Genomic DNA, 24,296 nt, shown 5'->3' on the forward strand with positions numbered 1-24,296 from the left:
GCATTGACTGGTGTCAGAATCTGGGTTGTCGGAATCCGGCGATAGTTGACTGCTTGAACGTAAAGGTCGATTGCGTCATTTAAAAAAGGGTCGACTGCGTCTACCATCTATGATAAATGATTTACGCTTTTAAAAAGCGTAAATCATTTTTCGAAATTTACTAAGTATTTTTGATCAAACGAAAATCATTTTCCGGTTGACTATTATTTTCACCCCTACCAAACACCGGAAAAATGCCGAAATCATTTTTCAGAAACTATTTTACACCGAAATAAACGGAGCATAAGTAATTAACCCTAAAGAAAAATAAAAATAAACTTTTTTGCTACGATCACTACAATTTGATGAGCTGCCGTGTCGCAAGATAATCCTTCTACTAACGATGACAATTGACTTGCTCAAGAAAAAACATAATAATAATATATAATAATATTTTGATTGCGTTGATAAAATGTTCTGTTTACAAACGGTCCTATACTTTTGCAGTATAAATTAAAGCATACCATGGCGGAAAACATGTCCGCAGCTTTGTTCCAATAGAAAAAAGGAAGCTTAGATGGCGACGGCGTTGAAACATTTCATCTTTGAATTGCTCGCTGGTTTGGCTCTTCTACTTGTGGTTCATGCCCAGGACCAATCAGGTATTATCATCATCTAAATCTTTGAATATGATTAGTTTGTTTTTGGTTTAGCGAATATATATATAGCTAAGGGATTATTCTGTCTCATAATTATCTGCATGTCCCTGCAGGCTTCATAAGCATATCTTGTGGGTTACCAGCGAATTCTAGCTTCACGGAGGTTTCAACAGGCATAATTTACCTTTCAGATGCGGCCTTCATAGACACAGGTACAAGTACGAGCGTATCACCTGATTTGAAAGCTAGCTTTCAACGATACGTATGGAAGCTCAGAAGCTTTCCCCAAGGAAACCGCAACTGTTACAGAATCAACGTCACAGGAGGCACTAAATATTTGATCCGAGCAGGATTCTTGCCTGGGAATTATGATGGAAAAGGTAATTTACCAGAATTCGATGTGTAACTTGGAGCAAATATCTGGGAGACAGTCAGAGTGGATAATTCATCGATTGTTATCATCAAGGAGCTCATACATGTCCCGTCTCGAAACTATTTACATCTCTGTCTCGTAAACACGGGCCTCGGGACACCATTTATATCATCAATAGAGTTAAGGCCATTGTTAAATACCACCTATGTCACTGAATCTGGATCATTGGCACTCTTTTGGCAGGTAGATGTTGGTTCAAATGAAGGATACAGGTGAGTCATTTGCATTACTAAAAGCAATAAATATTTATTTTCAGAACTGGTTGTGAAGTAAATTATTTTAGTAGATCTCAGCTTAATTATACGGAATATTTAGGTATCCATACGATGTTCATGATCGCTATTGGGCGCCCTATAATTACTTTTCGTGGACATATTGTTTCTCCCAAAGGCAAAATGATTACCAACCACCATCTGTTGTCATGAGTACTGCCGTCACACATTCAAATGGTAGCGCTCCCTTGGCGATCTATTGGACCTTAGATGCGGCCACTACCGAATATTATGTCTACATGTACTTTGCTGAAGTTGTAAAGCTCGAAGCCAACCAGTCCAGATCATTCAACCTTACCCTCAATGGGAAGTACTGGTACGGACCCCTTGTTCCCGATTACTTATCTACAAACACTCTGTATAGTCAATCGGCCATAACTGGATCAGAGACATATCAATTTTCAATCTTCAAAACTGAAACTTCAACACTTCCACCCCTCATCAACGCGATTGAGATACACTCAGTAAAATATCTCTTGCAATCAGAAACAGACCAAGGAGATGGTACGTTGTTCCACACACACATATATACGCTTAATTTTCACTATATGTCCAAGTTCGCATATATTTGACTGACTGCGATCATTGGGATCGATATTTATGAAATTTTAGTTGATGCCATCGCAAAAATCAAGTCGACGTATGGAATAAAGAGAATTTGGCAAGGAGATCCGTGTGCCCCTGAAGGATACTCGTGGTATGGTCTAAATTGTAGCTTTGATGCTAATACTTCTCCTAGAATCACATCCTTGTAAGTCTATGCCTACGTATAACCTTTATGACTTAATTTCCAACTTATCTTAGTTTGACTCTTAATTTAAGTTATTGTTAAACTTAAATTACTCAGGAACTTGTCCTCAAGCGGACTAATTGGACGGATATCTGCCGACATATCAAACATCGTAATGTTGCAATATTTGTAAGTATCCACAATTTACTTGATTATTTAGATCATTTACAAACATGATGATGATTGCCAAAGTACACATTTTCTATCCCCAATTAATATTAAATATAAGTGATTCGCTCATTTTAGGGATCTATCTAACAATAACTTAACTGGATCAGTGCCTGATTTTCTGTCTCAATTACAATACTTGAGGGTCTTGTAAGTTATTTTTTATTTTAAGACTCATACTACAAATGTCATTGTTAAAGAAATGGAAAAAAATGTGCATTCTACCTTTGCATGCAGAAACTTAGAACGAAACCAGCTGTCCGGTTCAGTTCCAACTCAACTAATTGCAAGATCAAACAATGGTTCGTTATCACTAAGGTATGATTTTTGTCAAAGACCATAAACATGCACCTTACAATTTATCAACTTTCTGCAAAAATTTTCTTAACTCCAAGTTTCATAAAATGAAAAATTTGTCTACTGTCTGCAAAAAAAACCTAAAGCATATATGGGTTATAATATCTACTAATGATACAACAAAAAATTATTTTGACTTTCAATTGCATGCCTTTTTTTTTTTTTTTTTTTTTTTTTTTATCATCGCTAGTGTGGATGACAATCCAAATCTATGTGGATCTGGTTCATGCAAAACGAAGAAGAACAGTACCCTTGTTCCATTAATAGTAGCGTCAGTTGGTGGATTGTTGATCCTCTCATTGATTGTTGCTGCTATCTTGTTTGGACTTAGAAGGAGGAGAAAACAACAAGGTAAGACTAAAGTTGAAATTTTTTAAGTATATTCATATTGACATTAATTAACAAAGAAAAAAAATCTCCTTAGATATGATATGAGCTTAATTATCATGCTCGTGATGATCTTTGCAGTTACAATGGTAGAGACTGAATCCAATATTCAAAATCCATCATTGGAGTCAATACAACAACAATTTACATATTCTGAACTGCAAAAAATAACAAACAACTTTGAGAGTATTCTAGGTAAGGGTGGATTTGGAAAAGTTTACCGTGGCAATATCGATGGCACTCAGGTAGCAGTAAAGATGCTCACAAGGACCCAAATACAAAAACAGGAGTAAACTGGGGGAGAGGGATACAACAAATAAGCCCAAAAAAACAACAAAGAAATAAACACATAAAAAGTAACAGCAGCCGTCCGGTAGGAGGAGGAGCAGTGGGAGCCGTCTGTGACGGCGCGTGAGGAACACGCGCCGCCGAGAGGAGGCCTCTCAGCAATAGGAAACACCGGTTTCGCCCGGAACCACCGGTGGCTAAAGTGGTGGGAAGCGGTGGGATCAAATGGGGTGGCCACGCGCCAGCCAGAACGAGGAACGCTCTGGAGCATGCAAGCCACGCGCCGGGAAGCAGGCGGCGGTGGAAGAACTGGAGATCATCGGTGGAAGCCGGGGACGCCGGAGAACCCGGTGGTGAGGTGCGTGTCTTGTAATAGTTGGCGGAGGAGTGTAGATCTAGATCCGAAAAATTGAAACAAAACCCCTTGCCAAAAATTACAAAAAACTCGGTAGAAGGCGGAAGAAAATAGCATGAACAGCCGTTGTAAAGACACAAAAACCAATAAAAAGCAAGTAAGATAGGTGGGTAAATGGAGCTATGCCTTAACTCCAAAGGCTTGAAAAACGGGAAAGAAGGTAGAAGGTTGAAGAGATAGATGATGGAAAGTGAGAAGTAAGGGTAGTCATATGTTGGGATGGAAGGAGAAGAGATGAAAAAGGAGATGGGTGGTGGGGAGGGAAGCACAGTGCTTCCCTCCCATGGCGGCTTGCACAGGAAAAAAAATCAGGGAGAAAAGGACAGAGGAGAAAGAACGGAGAGATGAGAAAGTCTCTTAGGTGTCCATCGATTGAATATTTCATACAGATCTTGTTAATGCGACGAATGATTGCCTGAGTACAACCACCAGAATGGGCCAAAAAACCTAACTGCGTGGGCCTGGGTCAGTACTCCTTACAGTACTGGCCCAGTGAATTCTGCCGGAACCCATCAATTACATGTAATTATTTCATAATGTTTAAATTAAATAGATACCCTTACATATGCATTCATGATCATCTCAGATTCTCAAGGCTAGTCAAAGATTCCTTTTTGGTTTTCTTCTTCCCCCTTTGGCACGTATATATTCTTTCGTTTTAGGAAAATGACCAAAAAAAAGGAAAGGAAAATGAGGCTTGCCAATAATGGACTTGGACGATGACTAATCTATAAAACAGTAGCTAGAATTATATATATGAATAATACGTCGTTATAATTAATGGAAGTTGATCGTTTTGTGCGGAGATACATTGATAGAATAATGAAAATTGTATGGAAGAACTTTTTTCTGTTTTAGATCAACGATCTTGATTTGTACAAAGTTTTGATCTTGATTTGTCAAACATTCAGTGCTATGACATATTCTTAACAAATTGATCCACCTAAGATAATTCAACATAATGTGGTACAAAAACTTCATTATCGACCAATGTGAATAGAAGAATAAAATAAGATTCAAAAACCATACCTGTCTAGTTTGGAGGTGAGGCTGCGAGGATTTTGAACAGAACATCGCCGTACATAGTTCATGGCAAAACTTCATCCGATCCTGAAAGAAACAACAACTTTTACCCTAGCCTGTAAAAACAAAAAACAACAAATCAAAATTAAACAAATTCATTGAACTAATTAGAAGACTGCCTTAAATTTAGAACCCAGGTATTTTGTTAACATGCAAAAACCTAACATCATGAATGGTCCGTATTGGTGTAGTACTAATTACGATACTAAAGGAGAAAAAAAAAATTAATGAAAACGAAGAATTTCTATTTTGCATAGAATTGAAGTAAATAAAAAACTATATCCATGTTAAATTACTATTTATTTCAAAATCTTAAACTAATGCGAAATGATAAATTTAATCACTTAATCAATACTTTAACACTCTCCCTCATGTGTGGTTTAAATTATATACTATTTTTATAGATGAGACCCAACACGTAGAATATTTAATTGAAATTGGGTAAATAACGGAGTTAAGATTTAAACTTAAAACTTTTGACTTTGATACCATGTTAAGTTACCACTTATCTTTTAATAGATAAGACTCAACGCATAGAATATTTAATTGAAATGAGGGTAAATAGCAGAGTTAATGTTCAAACTCAAGACTTTTGGCACTGATACCATGTTAAGTTACCATTTATCTCAAAAGCTTAAGCTAATAGAAAAAAATAAATTTAATCATTTAATTAATACTTTAATACTCTAATTAGCAAAAATATGGACATGTACAGTACAACACAATGTTGCGTGCTGACTTAATGAAATGAAGTGATCATTCATATTGTTAAATTATTATGAGATGCTTAAGATGCAGTTTCTTGTATTATCATATTGAAAATTTAAATGATAATCAAACCATATATAGATGATAGATCGACTGTGGTCTTTTTATTTGGTCTTTGCTCATGGTGGAATAAGATGCGAATTTTAAAATAGAAAATGTCTTTACCATGCAATTTGCAAATTCACGTCAACGAACTGTCACGACGTCGATCTTCTTTGTTTAAAACCAGTTCTAGCTTTACCCAAGCTTTCGCCTCTTTGAGGTCTCTATCCTTGATCAACGCACAGATCACTGGCTTCTCTTCTTTGTCAGCGTCCTTCGAGTCCACCAATGGTTGTAGTGGTTCCGTCCGTCGTTCAAGCACCGGCGCGTCCCTCACCACTGATTGCGGCGGTTGTCGACGGATCCAGTGTCTCTGGCGGTCCTCTTTTTTTTTTTTTTTTTTTTTTTTCTTTTTTTTTTTTTTGTACATTATTAGTATTACTAATAGTCTGCTATGTTGTTTTAGTTCACACATAGACTGCGAAAGCTATTTTTAGCTCAGAATGTATGTCATCTTTTACATTTTTATTGGTATTTACGTAACGTAGAGGCATCATTTTGTTGTTGTCCAGATTTTTTTAGCAGTTGTGGTCTGTGATGCATGGTCTGATTCTGATTTTGCATGTGTGGAGAAAACTACATCTCTTACATTTGACTTAGTTTATTAGGGAGTGGTTGTAACCCACCCTAGACATTAGGCTGTTCGGTTTTTTTTTTTCTGTTCCAAAAAAAAAAAAAATGAAAAAAAGACCAGTTCTAGCTAGACTTCCTTCCAGACGCTCGGAAATCCGGAATTGTCTTCGCATTGGAATTTGTATTCCCATATAAATGTCTTCGTCATGGACGATAACAACCCAAACCATGAATTAGTAAGAGCGCGCGCACCTCACAAATCCCATAAACGATAAGATCGAAACCCAAACCCCACAAAACGCGTATCGGCCAACAAAGAGGCCAGGTTTTTTTTTTTTTTTTTTTTTTTTTTTTTTTTTAATTTTGATTTTATATATATGTATATATAAAGATAATATATATATATATATATATATATATATATATATATATATATATATATAGGTTTGCAAAAAAGAAAAAAGAAAAAAATTAAGGGGGTTTTTTTTTTTTAAAAAAAAAAAAAAAAAAAAAAAAAATTCATTCAATGAATAGCTGTTTCCCTCATTTTTGTTATAGGAATGAAATTCATCTTTTTGCAAAGGAATAGTTATATATTCATCATTCCTATGAATGGTGAGCAACCAAACAAAAGAATGAGAGGTCTATTTCTCGTACCAAACAAGCCACGAGTCTTCATAGAGAGGCAACTCGAATTGTCTTTTTATTGAAATTTCCAAATTTGATTTAGGTGCTGTAAAAGAATTTAAGCATATGTTCTATAGTTTTTTAACAATCCGCATTTAATTTTACTCTCTTTCTTATAAAAAACTTAGATTTAAATTTGAACCTGTTAGAATATACGGAAAATATATTATATTTTTCATATATTCCATATTAAGTCGATATTGTAGTATTCTTTATTTACGGGTTAATTGTATTCAAATATTGGGATAGTAATCAAATCATGAGGATTTGATTACAATACTTTGTATTTACTCTAAACTTTATAAATAGAGGCTTTTGTGTTGTAGACAAATTAAGTCAATAAGAGCAACAATGTAGCCCTTAGGGCTAATTCGTAGTGGTAGATGTAGGTGTCTAACACCGAACCACCCGTAATTATTTGTGTTCTTTTCTCTCTATTATTTCGACATTTATTATTTTATTCTAATTTTTACCATGGTATCAGAGCCGGTCTCTTGCGATGATGGGTCTTTCCTTCTTATCGGCTGAACATGTGCTTGGCCAAAAGTTGCCATACGTGAGAGAGCATATTAAAGTGTTACACATCGCCAAGAGATATATATAACCTGGGAACTTTATAAGCCATAGACACCATTCTTCTCTCAAGGCGTCTTTTGATAGTGAGTTAGGCCCATGAACTTTACATGGTATCAAAGAACACAAAGAATTACGGGTAGTTCGATGTTAGACACCTACATTCACCACTACGAATTAGCCCTAAAGGCTATATTGTTGCTCTTATTGACTTGATATGTCTACAATTCAAAAGTTCATATTTATAGGGTTTAGAGTAAATACAAAGTATAGTAATCAAAACCCCATGATTTGATTACTATCCCAATATTTGAATACAATTTTTCTTTTTTCTTTTCTTTTGCCATCAATAATATATCAGTTTTCTCTATCAACGTGTATGTTGATTTTTTTTGTGCATTCAAAACACAGTTTCTCTCTCACGTCTATTGTTTTTGCTACGTCACTTAATTAAGCTGATAGTAATGGGTAAATTTAATCATTTAATCAATATTTTGACACTTTCCCTCACATGTGAACTCAATCATACTCTCTTTTAATAGACGAGGCAAAACAAGTAGAATATTTTAATTAAATGGGGGTGAACTGACAAAGTCAAGATTCAAACTTAGAACTTCTAGTAAGAGGGTGGTACGTGGACTTTTTTTTTTCACAAAAAAAAAAAAAGAAAAGAAAATAAAGGGAAAGAACAATGTAAAATCCATCCCTACGGTTTACCTAATTTAATTTGTAATTAGCTCCCTATGGTATTAAAATGAATTTAGGGGTCCCTATGGTATGCCAAAAAATTAATTTAGTCTTTATAATCAAATTTCGTCCACTGACATAACAAGTTTAGTTAATATGACATGTATCATATTTAAGTCAATGTGACACTAACAAAATCTTTTAAGTCAATAGAAGGAATTTAACTCTAGAGAATAAATTATTTTTTTGACATAGCTTAAAGACTTTCGAGTTAATTTTGATACCAAAATGAGCAAATTATAAATCATGTAAATCACATTAACAGATCTTGCATTTTGTATGTACGATCAGTAAACATTGTAGGTAGGATCAATAAACATCATTGGAACATATATATGAGTTATACAATTTGATGAGCGCGCTGTCAGTTGGCAAGAGAATCCTTCTAGTAACGAGGACAATTGACTTGGTCAGGACAAAAAAAAAAATCTTTTGATTGCGTTGCTAAAATTGTTCTGTTTACTAGCAGTACTACTATACTTTTGCAGTATAAAGCATAGCATGAGGGAAAACATGTTCGAATGAAGAAGATGAAGCATAGATCGATGAGGATGGGGTACGTTCAAACATTTCCTCTTTGCATTGCTCGCTGGTTTGGCTCTTCTACTTGTGGTTCATGCCCAGGACCAATCAGGTATTATCATCATCTAAATCTTTTAATATATAGCTAATTAAGGGATTATCCTGTCTTATATAATTATCTGTATGTCCCTGCAGGCTTCGTAAGCATCTCTTGTGGGTTACCAGCGAATTCTATCCTCACGGAGGGTTCAACAGGCATAATTTACATTTCAGATGCGGCTTTCATAGACACAGGTACAAGTACGAGCCTATCACCTGAATTCAGAGCTGCCAATATACGTCAGTTATGGAATCTCAGAAGCTTTCCTCAAGGAATCCGCAACTGTTACATCACAAACGTCATGGGAGGCACTAAATATTTGATCCGAGCAGGATTCTTGCATGGGAATTATGATGGAAAAGGTAATTTACCAGAAGTCGATCTGTATCTTGGAGCAATTAAATATCTGGGAGACAGTCAGAGTGGATAATTCATCGATTAGTATCTTCAAGGAGCTCATACATGTCCCGTCTCGAAATTATCTACATCTCTGTCTCGTAAACATGGGCCTCGGGACACCATTTATATCATTAATTGAGTTAAGGCCATTGATAAATACCACCTATATCACAGAATTTGGATCATTGGCATTCTTTTGGCAGGTAGATGTTGGTTCAAATGAAGGATACAGGTGAGTCATTTGCATTACTAAAAACAATAAATATTTATTTTCAGTACTGGTTGTGATGTAAATTATTTTAGTAGATCTCAGCTTAATTATACAGAATATTTAGGTATCCATACGATGTTCATGATCGCTATTGGGAGCCCAATAACATCTTTAAGCTAAATACGACAGATTTAAGCACCAATCTTAGCGTTGCCTCCAAAGAACAAAATGATTACCAACTACCATATGTTGTAATGAGTACTGCCGCCACACCTCTAAATGGTAAAGATCCATTGACGTTTGAGTGGAATTCAGATAATGCGAGTATCGAATATTATGTCTACATGTACTTCGCTGAAGTTGTACAGCTCGAAGCCAACCAGTCCAGATCATTCAACTCTACCCTCAACGGGGAGAACTGGTATGGACCCCTTGTTCCCGATTACTCATCTACAGCCACTCTGTATAGCCCAACGGCCATAACTGGATCAAAGAAATATGAATTTTCAATCTTCAAAACTGAAACTTCAACACTTCCACCCATCCTCAATGCGATTGAGATATACTCAGTGAAATATTTCTTGCAATCAGAAACAGACCAAGGAGATGGTACGTATATGCTTTTGATCACTATATATATGTAGCAGTTCGCATATATACATTTGACTGACTGGGATCGATACATGTTATGAAATTTTAGTCGATGCCATCGCAAAAATCAAGTCAACATATGGAATAACGATAAATTGGCAAGGAGATCTGTGTGCCCCTAAAGCGTACACATGGCAAGGTCTGAATTGTAGCGGAGATGGTGATAGTACTACTCCTCCTAGAATCATATCCCTTTAAGTCTATATATGCCTACCTATTAGCTTTATGATTTTCCAAGTAATTATTGTGACAAATAATTGAAGTTATTGTAAAACTTAAAAATTGCTCAGGAACTTGTCCTCAAGTGGATTGGTCGGAGAGATATCTGCTGACATACCAAATCTCGTCATGTTAAAATATTTGTAAGTATCGACAATTAATTTACGCGATTAGATAATATATTAATTTAGAAATTTGATGATGATTTCCAAAGTAAACTTTTCCTAATTTCTACGCCAACAAATATTAAATATATATATATATCCTTTCATTTCAGGGATCTATCAAACAATAGCTTAATTGGACCAGTGCCTCATTTTCTCTCTCAATTGGTATACTTGAGGGTCTTGTAAGTTACTTTTATTTTAAGACTAATGCTTCAAATTTCATGGTTAGAGAAGTGGAAAACAAAAATATTCATTCTACCTTAATTTGCATACAGAAACTTACAACGAAATCAGTTGTGCAGTTTAGTTCCACCTGAACAAATTGCAAGATCAGGGAATAATTCATTATCATTAAGGTATGATTTTTGTCCAAGACATCCATAAAGTTCAGGAAATATTGTAAAAATTGAAATATGCGAGGACATTTCAAAGAGAGTATTAGTTAGATGAGCTAAATACAGTTTCCACCTATAAATTTTGTTAACTCCAAATTTAATTCATTGAATGGTTACATGCGAAAAATCTAAAGCATGGGTTACAATATGTACTAATGATCCATCAAAAAAATATTTTCACTTTTAATTGCATGCCTTTTTTTAACGCCATGATCAACACTATCATTTCTAGTGTGGGTGACAATCCAAATCTATGTCAATCTGGTTCGTGTAAAAAGAAGAAGAGCAGGATTGTTGTTCCAATAGTAGCATCACTTGGAGGATTGTTGATCCTCTCATTGATTGTTGCTGCTATCTTGTTTGGACTTAGAAGGAGGAGAAAACAAGAAGGTAATTAGACTAAAGTTGAAAATTTTAAGTACATATATTCATATTGACATTAATTAACAAAGAAAAAAATCTCCTTAGATATCAACTTAATTATCACACTCATGATGATCTTTGCAGTTACAATGGTAGAGACTGAATCCAATATTCAAAACTCATAATTGGAGTCAATACAACGACAATTTACATTTTCCAAACTCCTAAAAATTACCAACAACTTTGAGTTGACTCTTGGTAAGGGTGGATTTGGAACAGTTAACCGTGGCAGCATAGATGACACTCAAGTAGCAGTGAAGATGCTCTCTCCATCATCAGTTCATGGGTTTCAGCAATTTCAATCAGAGGCATGTGAAAAATTTAAGCTCATTTGTATACATATGGTCTCATGGGTATCTTAAAATTAAGTTGATAATTTGTAATTACAAGTTAAACTTCTTATGAGGGTTCATCATAGAAACCTAACTACTCTTGTTGGGTATAATTGCTATGAAGGAACTAAAATGGGCTCATTTATGAGTACATGGCCAACGGAGACTTAGAAGTACATCTTTCAGGTTTGGGCATAATTGAAATATTAAGCAAAGAGTATTTCAAATTTCAGCTTATTAAATATTATCCACCTCAGAGACTATTTTTTTTTTTTTTTTTTTTTTTTAATTTTAGATTTAGAAAACTTTTCTTATGTTGATATATAACTAGTACTACATGATCAAGTACGTTAATTTAATTTGAATAAGAAAATAGACCAAGGTTTAGGCATTTTATTAACTTATGTAGGTGAGAGGGAAAACATCTTGAATTGGGAAGATAGACTTCAAATAGCAACAGATGCAGCACACGGTTAGCAATGAGTTGATTTGCATATATAATGCTTTTCTTTATAACATCGACTACAAAGAAAAGGGCATTTTGAGCCCTTTTTTTAGCCGTTTTAAGGCCTAAAAACGGCTCAAACCATTTTGAGCCCTTTTTTTTTTAGCCTTTTGAAAACAGCTTAGAACATGGGGTATGGAAATCAAGGTTTTGAGCCGTTCTTTACTAAAACAACTCTAATTAGAGCCGTTTTAATAAAAACGGCTCTAACCGTTTGGAGCCATTTTAAACAAAAACGGCTCAAACAGTTTTGAGCTGTTTTAGATCCAAAATGGCTCCAAACGGTTAAAGCCATTTTTGTTTAAAACGGCTCAAAACGTTTTCAGCCGTTTTAATCAAAATGGCTCCAATTGTCTTCCGACGTTTTGGCTAAAATGGTTCAAAGCTATTTGAAACAGTTTTATTAAAACGGTTCAAACTGTTTAGAGCCTTTTTGCGTCTAAAACAACTTAAAATGGCTCTAATTGTTTTGAAATGCTTTAGGTCCAAAACGACTCGAAATGATTGGACCCGTTTAGGACTCAAAACGGCTCAAATCGTTTTGAAACGCTGTAGGTCTAAAACGAATCAAAATGATTGAAATCGTTTAAGACTCAAAACAACTCAAAACAATTAAAAAAAAATTAAATCATTTTTTTTTTCACTTTTGTTAATACCTGGTACTTCAACCCCAATTCCTAGACGGTAAGGTGCAATATATTGCAGAAAATATCATTCTTATAACATGAACAAAATGGATGTTATAAGGAAATCTAAAGCTTAATTAAAGAAGAAAGCACTTTCAAATTGTGTTCACCTACAAATAAAATTTCATTTTCAACTACAACCGTTGACGTCAAAATCTGGAAAAAAAAAAAAAAAAAAAAAAAAAAAAAAAAAAAAACTACAGCATTTCAACAGTAAAAAACAAAGAAAAAAGATGTCACAAGAGAATGCACACACAGTTGTTATTGCCACCACTGATAAACAAAAACTCCCACTTTGCCTCAAGGAAGTGAAAAGCTCCAAGCATTGGCCATAGGTTTTCTCATACTTGGGACTCCTCTCACTAGCGCAACATCTCTGCCACCTATTGTAAAGACACTCTAGAAATATCTTGTCGATCAAACAAGTCACCCCGGTCTCAAAACAACCTCAGAATCAAATCGAACTCAGTCCCTTCCACATCCATCTTCATCACCACAAATAAACAAAGGCTAACCATACCAAGTAGCCTGAGAATATCAAATAAAGTTGCCTGCATGTGACACAGTATATTTTAGAATGAAATGACAAAACTTAAACAAATCAATCTGTGATGCTGTATAAAAGCGCTACTTATAGTATTGAATTCCACTTCCTTCAAAATTTCAACAACTACAACATGCATCTCCTTCAGAATTTCAAAAGACATTACACGACCCAAAGAGCACTCACAGTTGTTATTGCAATAATTACCATACAACTTCTTTACCATTGCCCAAAGCACCTAGAATGTCATGAGCATAAAAACAATCGCAATGCTAAATACTTGTAACATGGTCCCAACAACTACTAGAGCTGCTATATAAGTCTACCATACTATTACACAACCATGCTCAAACTGCCTAGAAGCCTCAAACAATTTTTTTTAAAAGATATAAGTAAATTCATTAAACAAATCAAAAGTTTATGCATCTATAGAATAAGAAATACGCTTTAAATGACAAAACAGTCTTAACAGTATCGACACTTACTATATCAAGATAATGTATGTGACGGCGGTCGCTCATGCGAATCATCATTCGGGGTCGAGGGCACGACACCTACATTAGTGATTCGGATAAAATGTATGTTACGCAACTATATATATATATATATATATATATATATATATAGGAAACTAGTAACGATACACGTAACATTTTCAACCGTATAGATTAAAAAAAATTACACATTGCTAATTAGTTAATCATGTTGGGAGCTAACCTAGTTGACTGGCTATTGAATGTTTCACCCTCACGACATTAAGTGACTCAGTGTCTTGCGTAGCCGAAGTGTTGCCCACTAGTGCTGCATTGTTTGGACGCAAGACTTTCGATCATCTTTTGCATATTCTCTATCACTCGAATCTGTATTACAATCTATTCATCTGTTTTTCTCCTATCTTCATCTGCTCTTCTCTTCTCTTCATCCGCTTTTCTCTTCTCTTCATTCGCTCTTCTCCTATCATCCTCCAATTGTTCATTCATTTTTCTCCTTTCTTCCTCCCATTTTTCCATCATTTCATTCATTCGATTATTGAATGCAGCTTCTTGGGACAAGGGTGATGCTAATGATGCAGGTGAGCGAAAAGTGGGTCTAACCGGTAGTGGCCCAAGCCCCATTCCACAAACACGACCCGAGTATTCTATTGTTCCCATTGCCCTTGCAAGCGCATCATCTTCGGCCCACAGTATTGAATCCTGCAGATATACAGGGTTTGTTCTTGCAGTGTCATCGGCTATCAGCTCCTTAAGCTTGTCCTAACATATGTATATTAAATGTGTTAATTATTAAACACTTAATTGCCTCGGTAAATACTTATACTATTTCTATATATATGATAAATTCAACAAAACACAAATTAAATCACTAAGTTAAGCACATACAATCGTCTCCGAAGCTACTTGAGTGCTAGGCGCCCCATCCCTTTTTGTGTGGGTTATTACAAAAACTTCAGCTCGGGTGGGTGGCGTTTGCTTTGATATCTATTGTGAAAACAAAAATTATAAATTAACCAAAGTTAATCATGAATGTGAGAACGTGAAATCAACCCTAAATTCTATCAGTAAACATACCAGCTCTTTTGCGACTCTGGCATAGCTCTTCGAGCCAGATGTATGAAATATCTTATTGCTGCTTTTGGAGATTTCTCTATTCTTTTCAGCCTTTACCTACACAATTTTTATTAAAAACAAATACGGTATCATGCATTTTTGAAAGTTGAAAGACATATGATATTGATAATTAGTAACATTTGTTGTTATAATTACCTTATCTCCCGGAGTCAACCATGTGTCGATGGTAATCTCGATGTCTTCTGCATCAAACTCTGTGACGTTGGGCGTCGCACCAATAATTGACTCGCGAGTATCACTGTTTTGTATATTAAAACATTTCTTCACTCTGTACTTGAATTTTTTTCACTTATGCCCGAGCTCCATCATTGCAATCCGTTTGATAGCATCAATCGGTGCATCAGGCATGATGTAAATTGTTTTCTATAAATTAGTAAAAGAACCAATTAGATACTATGTACATGTAATATATGTTCAACATAATAAATCTGTAACTAACTTGTTTTACATACCATCAGGGCGGCCCACAGGTCTTCCTTAGCTTGAGGATTTACCGTCCTCCAGTTTAGGGCGCTTAGCCCCACAAACTTCCCACTTCGGACATATGTCGCTCCTAGCCAGTGAAATTTCAACCCACTCGTGCAAAATGGCTGCAACATCCCATTAAATTCGACTATAACTTTCTCTCCGATGGGTATTGTCCAAAGGGCATTTGGGGAGCTTACATCTCTAATGTGAAAATTGCCATCCGTATCTGTATTTAAATTAAACAGATGCCAAATATTAGAAACAATATTACATGTGTATATTAGAAACAATATATATATATACACTTACCTATCGTACGGACTTGTCGACTATCCAATAATACGCCAGAATTGGGACCTTGTGCCATGTCATCCACATGTGGCACTTTGGAGTATCAAGATCACGAGGAGACTCTGCAAATCTAGTGTTAGCCGTATCCGACAGTGTGTGTGGGCTGTCAAGTATGGGCTCCTCAATAAATGCACTTGGAGAAGGTGGGTGAGTGTTCTGTGTCATCTCATCTACAAACTGAGATGGTTGTGCCTCAGGTGTAAAAAGTCGTGCTGGGATCTGCGTATAAAGTCTCTTCCGCGGAGGTGATGATGCCATATTGGTCTACAAAATACACAAATAAATAAAGTGTCAGATCACATGGAAATATAAAAACCACTCAACATGTTTAATATAATTTGAAATTAGTTTATGTTTATTGAAAAATAAATAGTCATACATGCATGTTACTTTTATTGTGGTTGTACTACTTCGATTACAGGTACGTCGCTATGGGCACATTGAACATCTAGATAGTCAACATCATTTGGATCCTGATTAATGTTCAAGTTCAAAGGCTCACTCTCATGATAGTTGAGACCTTCATCATTGTTCCCTTCCCCCTAACCAATGTCATACACGTTTCTTGGTTTAGTCCTTAATACGCAACACCAGTCTGGGTTCCTGTTGTCACGGACATAGTATACTTGTGATACTTGTGAAGATAATACGTATGGATCATCCAAAATCTTCTCTCCCTTATGTATCAAGTTTTTGAAATTCACAAGTGTTATACCATACTCATCCTCTGACCATCCTCTATCCTTTCTAATGTCTGCCCAATCACACTTGAATAGCACATACCTCGTCGTGTCATAGTACTCTACTTCAATTATTCGAGTTAGCTTTCCATAATAGGTATCGTCATCAACTGTCGACATACACACGCCACTGTTTTGGGTTTTTTTTCCTTCATCTTGGGCCACAGTGCGAAACAGATAGCCGTTAACCACATATCGGTTATACTCGAGGGCTATTTCGAGTGGCCCTTTAGAATTCCAAACAAGCTTATCCCCTAGTTCAGTTCTGCGTGTCTAGTCCATTCGGTTAACCTGCGATTTGAGATAACGTCGCTTATAGTTGGGGGATGTAGAAAATTACATATACACTAAAACGATCATCATGATTTTATAAGCCATAAGAAATTCTTACGTAGTCAAGGTACCAATCACAAAATGTGTCTTTATGTTGTTGATGCAATTCTCTGTCTAATAGTCGTCCCCTATTGGAGTCATGCCTTAGCTCATCCAGATGAATCCTATATGTTTGCAGTCCACATTTAGAATTCATAAGTGTATGTTTAAGCCGAAGATGTCTTAAAAAAAAAAAAAATATAACTCACATGCGCAGTTGAAGGAACTCGTCCGAGTTAAAAATAATATATATTAATGAATTTGCGTCAATGTGCGTTGGTTGAGGTTTACTTGTGTTACCGCCCCCCTAGCCTCATCAGGGTTTCTTTGAGGCCTATTGTGGACTGTGGGTGCGTACTCTAAGTACCTTGAACAAAATGTCAGCATTTCATCTACTAAGTAACCTTCCGCTATAGAACCCTCAGGTGCAGCTCTATTGCGCATTAAGGATTTGTACCGTCCAAGTGACCTACATAGAGAAAATAAAATTATCTCTTGTATCACCTCATTGAGACAATTAAGGAAAGAAAAAAAAAAAAAACCCTTATATATATATATATATATATATATATAGAATACTCACGTTACCTCTCCATCAGATACATCCATTGATAATGTACCGGTCCACCAAGCTGACATTCACGAACTAAATGTATGACAACATGAACCATGATTGTAAAGAAACCAGAGGGAATATTTGTTCAAGCTTGCACAGTATTATAGGGATTTCAGCTTCGTGTCGAGCTAGATCTTCTTCTGTCAATGTTTTTGAACATATACCCCTGAAAAATCCAGACAACTTTATCAAAGGTTTCACAACATTGTTTGGCAAGGATCCACGCAAAGCGATTGGCAGAAGTTCTTCCATGAGTATATGGTTGTCATGACTCTTCAAACCAACAATGGTACGAGATTTAAGATTCACACAACGGGACACATTGGAGGCATATCCGTCGGGTACTCTAACATCTCTGATCACTTTCAAAAAATTTAATTTATCCTCATTAGACATCGTGTGACGTGTCGCGGGCAGATATGTCTTGCCTCTCTCATTGGTGAATGGATGAAGTTCTTTTCTCAAACCCATTTTACGCAAGTCCAAACGTGCTTCATGGTTGTCCTTTGTTTTTTCTTTCATGTCCAATAGCGTCCCAAGGATATTATCCGTCACATTTTTCTCTATGTGCATCACATCAAGGTTATGTCATAACAAATTATTTTTTCAATAAAGCTATGTGAAGAAAATACTTTGCTTCTTCCATACCATTTCCTCATTTGCTCCATGACCTTGATTCACGGTTCTTTTTCATTTGCCTCTTTTTGTGTCTCCATTCATGCAATCAAGTCTCTACAATTGTCTTAGGATTTCATCGCCATCCGACACAACAGGTGCAGCACCTAACTCTTGTTAACCGTTAAAGGATCTTGTGTTCTGTCGCCATTTATGATTCGTAGGCAACCATCGCCTATGCTCCATATAACAAAATTTACGCCGGTATGTTAACCATGTAGACCCCGTTGAATGCATACAACATGGACATGCCAGTGTACCCTTAGTACTCCATCCCGATAAATCTGCATACGCTGGGAAGTCATTTATTGTCCACATCAATGCTGTCCGCATAACAAAAGATTTTTTCATCGATATATCAAATGTTCGTACCCATGCATTCCACAACTCCTGTAACTCTGATATTAGAGGTTGTAAGGAGACATCTATATTCATTCCAGGTGAAGTTGGGCCTGGAATAATCATGGATAATATGAAATATGGTTGTTTCATGCACATCCAAGGGGGCAAGTTGTACGGAACCAGTATGACAGGCCAAGTACTGTGGCTTGTACTCATGTTCCCAAAAGGATTAAAACCATCCGACGCTAGCCCAAGCCTAACATTCCGCGGGTCTGATGCAAAGTCTGGGTCTTAAAGCCCAAACAGGACCCATTTTTTAATGATGCAAATTGTCTCATGGAAAACTTGGTTGTGTTTTTGCAGGTAATTTGATATAGCTGAGCACATTAAAGCTGAAGCAAGCAATGCACACAAAGTAGTAAATTAGATTCTCTTTGGGCTTGCTTTGATGATTATGGGGCATGGATTATAGGTTTCAAATTTTTTGTGTTTTAATTATGTATTTAGATTTAAATTCTGTAATAGGTATCCATTTAAATTTTGTAATATGTAATTAAGATAGTAGATATATGTTGTTAGAAATTTGGATTTGGATTTGGATTTTTGAATTAAGGATTTTAATTTTTTTTTTTTTTTTTAAAAAACATTATTCTGGACGGTTTGGGCCAAAACCGTCTGGAACTAGCCCAAATAGTCTAGAACTTGTTCTGGACGGTTTTGGCCCAAACCATCTATAACCTGTTCTGGACGGTTTTGGGTCAAACTGTCCATAACGAGTTCCAGACGGTTTTAGCCCAAACTGTTTGGAATTAATTTCAGACGGTTTGGGAAAGCCGTTTGGAATTTGTTATGGACGGTTTGGGAAATACCATTTGGATTTTCGGACGGTTTTGCCCAAACCGTCTATAACCCGAATTCCCAACGCATATTTATGGACGATTTGAAACCATGTAGAATAAACCGTCTGGACTTTTTTCCAAACGGTTTTTTGCAATTTCTGGACTGTTTGAAACTGTCCAGAAATCTCGGATTTGTTGTAGTGTCCTAAGGGTTGGCCTTGTTGGGGATAAATTCCACTCAACCTGATCCAAGGAGGAGATAGACATTTAGCAACTACTCCAGAGAAATCAGAGAATTGGGATAGGACTCTTGGTCCAATCAAATAAGAAGAATGATCAGATCAGAAGTCTAATAAGATATCAGATTAGAAGTCTAATAAAGGATCAAAGTCCAATTAGAATTCTGACACCAGTTCTAGATCAACAAGGAGCAAGAATCTTAATTCAGGTTTGACTCTACCTATTTGCCTATAAATAGGCTCATACCCCAGTTATAAATTAAGACTCAATTTTATGCATAAAGCATTATTTTCTCACAGAAGCTAATTTAGGCATCAAAGCGGGATCCTCGGAAAGGTCCTTAGTTTTTGTTGTTTTACAGAATTATTGAGAAGCATGAAGAACATCAAAAGAACGTGCAAATTCACACCATACTGAAAACTGTACCAACTGTTTGACGCCATCTGTGGGAATTGATTATTCATTCCTCATAAAAGAAAAAGAAGATCTAGCATGGTGATGAACACACATTTCGGAAACCAGACTAATCGATAGCCCAGAACCCACACTGGAACCGATTATTCAGAATAATCCTATAGCCCCTACTACCAGATGGAGACCAGGATCACATTGCAGCGTTAGAAGCTCAGATTAAAGCCTTGAATGCCGAATTTTTGCGCAGGAGACCAGGATAGCCCAATCCCGAGATGACAGGGATGAGCATGAGGAAGAAGATGGCAACAGCACACTAATCCTCGAAGGGAGAATGACCGCCAAGGAGATTTGAGCAGAGTTATTGCCAACTTGGAGAGAAAGTGCACATACATGGAGATGGAAAGGAAGGACAAAAGCATATCCGTAGTTGTGGATAAGCTCCTAAGGGGTACAGACTCACCCTTCACCAGACGAGTAGCAGACTATCGGCTACCTGAGAAGTTTAAGGTACCCCAAATTCTAAGTTATGCTGGAGACGGAGATCCTCTAGATCACCTAGAGAATTTTTGAGCTCATCTAGACCTTCCTGGGACACCCGATGAAGTAGCGTGTCGGGTCTTCCCCTTACTCTTTCGGGGAATGCCTAGGACTGGTTCAGGAAGTTGCCCCCAAATTCTGTTGATCAGTTCAAGGAGTTGTCCAAAATATTCTTAAAGGAATTTCTAGCTTTCCGGACAAAGAAGAAGCCTTTGAGATATTTGCTATCGTTGCACCAGCAAAGCAATGAAAGTCCGTTGCACCAGCAAAGCAATGAAAGTCTTAAGGAGTTTATGGCTCGGTTTAATAGAGAGAAGATAACAGTTGAAGATCCGACCGAGGATATGATCTTTGCTGCCATTTATCAGAGAATTTCACCCGAGGAGCCTTTGATGAAGAAGTTGGTTTGGAAGCAACCAAGTACCTTGCAGGGCCTAATGGATAAGGTAGAAGAATTCATCAATTAGGAAGAGATGCTGAAGGCTATGACCAGTTCTAGGCTACACCGAGAGACAGCTCCAGAAAAGAAAAGGAAAGAATTCAGAAAAGTTGACGGGGAAGAGCAGAGGTAGGTAAAGAAGTTCAAAGATTACAACTTTACACCTCTCAATGCCGAGATATCAGAAGTCCTGATGGAGCTCAAAAAAGATCTGGTGTTTTGGAAAACACAAAAGATACCAGGTAATCCTCCTTACAAGAATGCAGGCAAGTATTGTGATTTTCATAAACAAGCAGGTCATTACATAGAGGGGTGCGTAACCCTAAGGTTGTTAATAGAAGAATTCATAAAGAATGACAAGTTGGTTTGGTTCTTGGTAGAGCAACGGAACTAAAGAAAATAACAGGCCTCGGAATCATCGAGACTGTCAGCCCCGAGATCAGCAGCCACAAGATTATTATCCCCGAGACCGTCCTCAGCCAAACGAAAGGAATCAGGAGAATGATCCCCGAGATGACATAGAAAGAAGAGAGGACCGAGGAAGCAGAAGCCCACGACGTAGAGAGCCAAGGCAACAGGAAAATCTGCCCATGATCATGTAGAAATGACTCTCGGGAATTTCAGGCTAGACTTTTATTTTTAGCATTTATGTTTGCAAAGAACTAGACTTTTATTTTTAACTCAGACTAGTTATAATAAAAGACAGAAAATTCCCCAGATTTGGGAATAAGTATTTTCAAAATAAAGGAATAGAGCTGACTTAAGCATCGGAGTGTTCCTGGTCTAGGGACTAGGAACCCGTTGATGTCGTTTCTTTTGTAGGCAAAGCCTCTTGGATCAGTCTTAGCAGAGAGCAAGAAGGAAGCGTCTCGGATCAGTCCTAGCCGAGAGCAAGAAGAAAACCTCTTAAATCAGTCCTAGCCAAGAGCAAGAAGAAAGCCTCTCGGATCAGTCCTAGCCAAGAGCAAGAAAAAAACCTCTCGAATCAGTCCTAGCTGATAGCAAGAAGGAAGTCTTTCGGATCAGTCCTAGCCAAGAGCAAGAAGAAAACCTCTCGGATCAATCCTAGCCGAGAGCAACAAGAAAGCCTCTCGAATCAGTCCTGGCCAAGAGCAAGAAGAAAACCTCTCAGATCAGTCTTAGCTGAGAGCAAGAAGAAAACCTCTCGGATCAGTCTTAGCTGAGAGCAAGAAGAAAATCTCACAGATCAGTCCTAGCCGAAAGCAAGAAGAAAACTTTCGGATCAATCCTAGCCGAGAGCAAGAAGAAACCTCTCGGATCAGTCTTAGCCGAGAGTAACAAGAAAGCATCTAGGATTAATCCTTGCCGAGAGAAAGAAAGAAAGAGAGCCAAGGGGTAAGATTTAATCCTCAAGTATTGTAGGTTAGCAGGTTTTCAGAAGGAGACAAAGCTCGGGTTTCCTTAGACATAGAATTCCCGTTATTCAAGCAAGCTTTGGATAAGGGAATCGGGGGGTAACTGTTGGGGATAAATTCCACTTAACCCGATCCAAGAAGGAGATAGACATTTAGCAACTACTCCAGAGAAATTAGAGAATTGGAATAGGACTCTTGGTCCAATCAGATAAGAAGAATGATCAGATTAGAAGTCTAGTAAGATATTAAATTAGAAGTCTAATAAATGATCAAAGTCCAATTAGAACTCTGACATCAGTTCTAGATCAACAAGGAGCAGGAATCATAATTCAGGTTTGACTCTATCTCTTTGCCTATAAATATGCTCATACCCCAGGTATAAACTAAGACTCAATTTTATGCATAAAGCATTGTTTTCTCACAGAAGCTAATTTATGCATCGGAAAGAAATCCCTGGAAGGGTCTCTAGTTTTTGTTGTTTTACAGAATTATTGAGAAGCGTGAAGAATATCAAAAGAATGTGCAAATTCACACCATACCGGAAACTGTACCAACAGGCATAGTGGTTAAGGCTTGGGGCTTCTAGGGATATCATCCCTTGAGGTCATGAGTTCGAGACTCAGCTAGGTGCAAACAACCACCCAGGCATTGCCCAAGATTCAAGGCCCAATGCTTGAAGTGGCGTTGGACATTGAGCGTGGAATTAGTTTGGAGATCCTGCTTGGGGCCGCTATGCTCGACTACGTTAGCTACCATTGTGTGTGTGCCAGCTATTTCGAAATAAGCCCTGCTATAGGTGAACTAGAATACCGATAACTAAAAAATAAAAATAAATAAATAAATAACGAAAACGAAGAAGTTCTATTTTGCATAGAATTGAAGTAAAAAATCACCTCTAGCTACCCTAGTAATAGTATGTACAGGAGAAGATGAGGATTATTTTCCCACCGTACGGTACAACACAATGTTGCGTGAATGACTTAAAGAAATTAAGTCATGACTACTGTTAAATTATTAATTATGGGATGCTTAAGATGCAATTCCTTCTATTATTATATTGAAAATTAAAATGATAATCAAACCATATATAGATGATGGATCGACTGTACGTAGTCTTTTTATTTGGTCTTTGCTCATGGCGGATTTTAAAATAGAAATTGTCTTTAACAAGCAATTTGCAAATTCACGTCAACGAACTGTCACAAGGTCCATTTTCTTTGCTGCCCATTTCCTTAATCGTCAAAAAAAAAAAAAAAAAAAGTAGAAGAAGAAGGTCCATCTTCTTTGTTTAAAACCCGTTCTGGACTTCTCTCTAGACGCCTGGAATTGTCTTCGCATTGGAATTCGTATTGCCATATAAATGTCATTGACTCATTGTCATCCAGACGATAACAGCCCAATCCCCATAAAACGCGTATCGGCCACCAAAGATTTTTTTATTTTTTTATTTTTTATAAAAAAAATAAATTTATTTAGGTTTGAAAAAAAGAAAAACAAATAAAATTTAATGGGTTTTATTTTTTATTTTTTATTAATTCATTCAAGTAATATCTATTCTTTTAATTTTCTTTACAGCAATGATATTCAGCTTCGCAAGAGAATAATTATTTGCTATTCCTATTTGCAAACGAGCCCTTACTTGCAGAGAGAGGCGACTGGAATTGTCCTTCTATTGAAATTCCCAAATTTTGTTTAAGTGCTGTAAAAGAATTTAAGCATATGTGCTATATATAGTTTTTTAACAGGCTAGATTTAATTTTATTCCCTTTTTCTCAATGAAAAATTTAGATTTAAATTTGAATGTACTGTTGAAAAAATTACAGT

At 36.6% G+C, this 24,296-nt stretch overlaps 2 pseudogenes; both read left to right on the forward strand.

Moving 5' to 3' along the window:
* Positions 1-532: 532 nt before the first annotated feature.
* LOC133863746 (LRR receptor-like serine/threonine-protein kinase IOS1) lies at positions 533-6,043 on the forward strand (annotated as a pseudogene).
* A 1,955-nt stretch (positions 6,044-7,998) lies between these two features.
* LOC133863155 (probable LRR receptor-like serine/threonine-protein kinase At1g05700) lies at positions 7,999-12,177 on the forward strand (annotated as a pseudogene).
* Positions 12,178-24,296: the final 12,119 nt, after the last annotated feature.

This window comes from Alnus glutinosa, chromosome 3 (genome assembly GCF_958979055.1).
Source record: "Alnus glutinosa chromosome 3, dhAlnGlut1.1, whole genome shotgun sequence".
Lineage (NCBI taxonomy): Eukaryota > Viridiplantae > Streptophyta > Magnoliopsida > Fagales > Betulaceae > Alnus > Alnus glutinosa.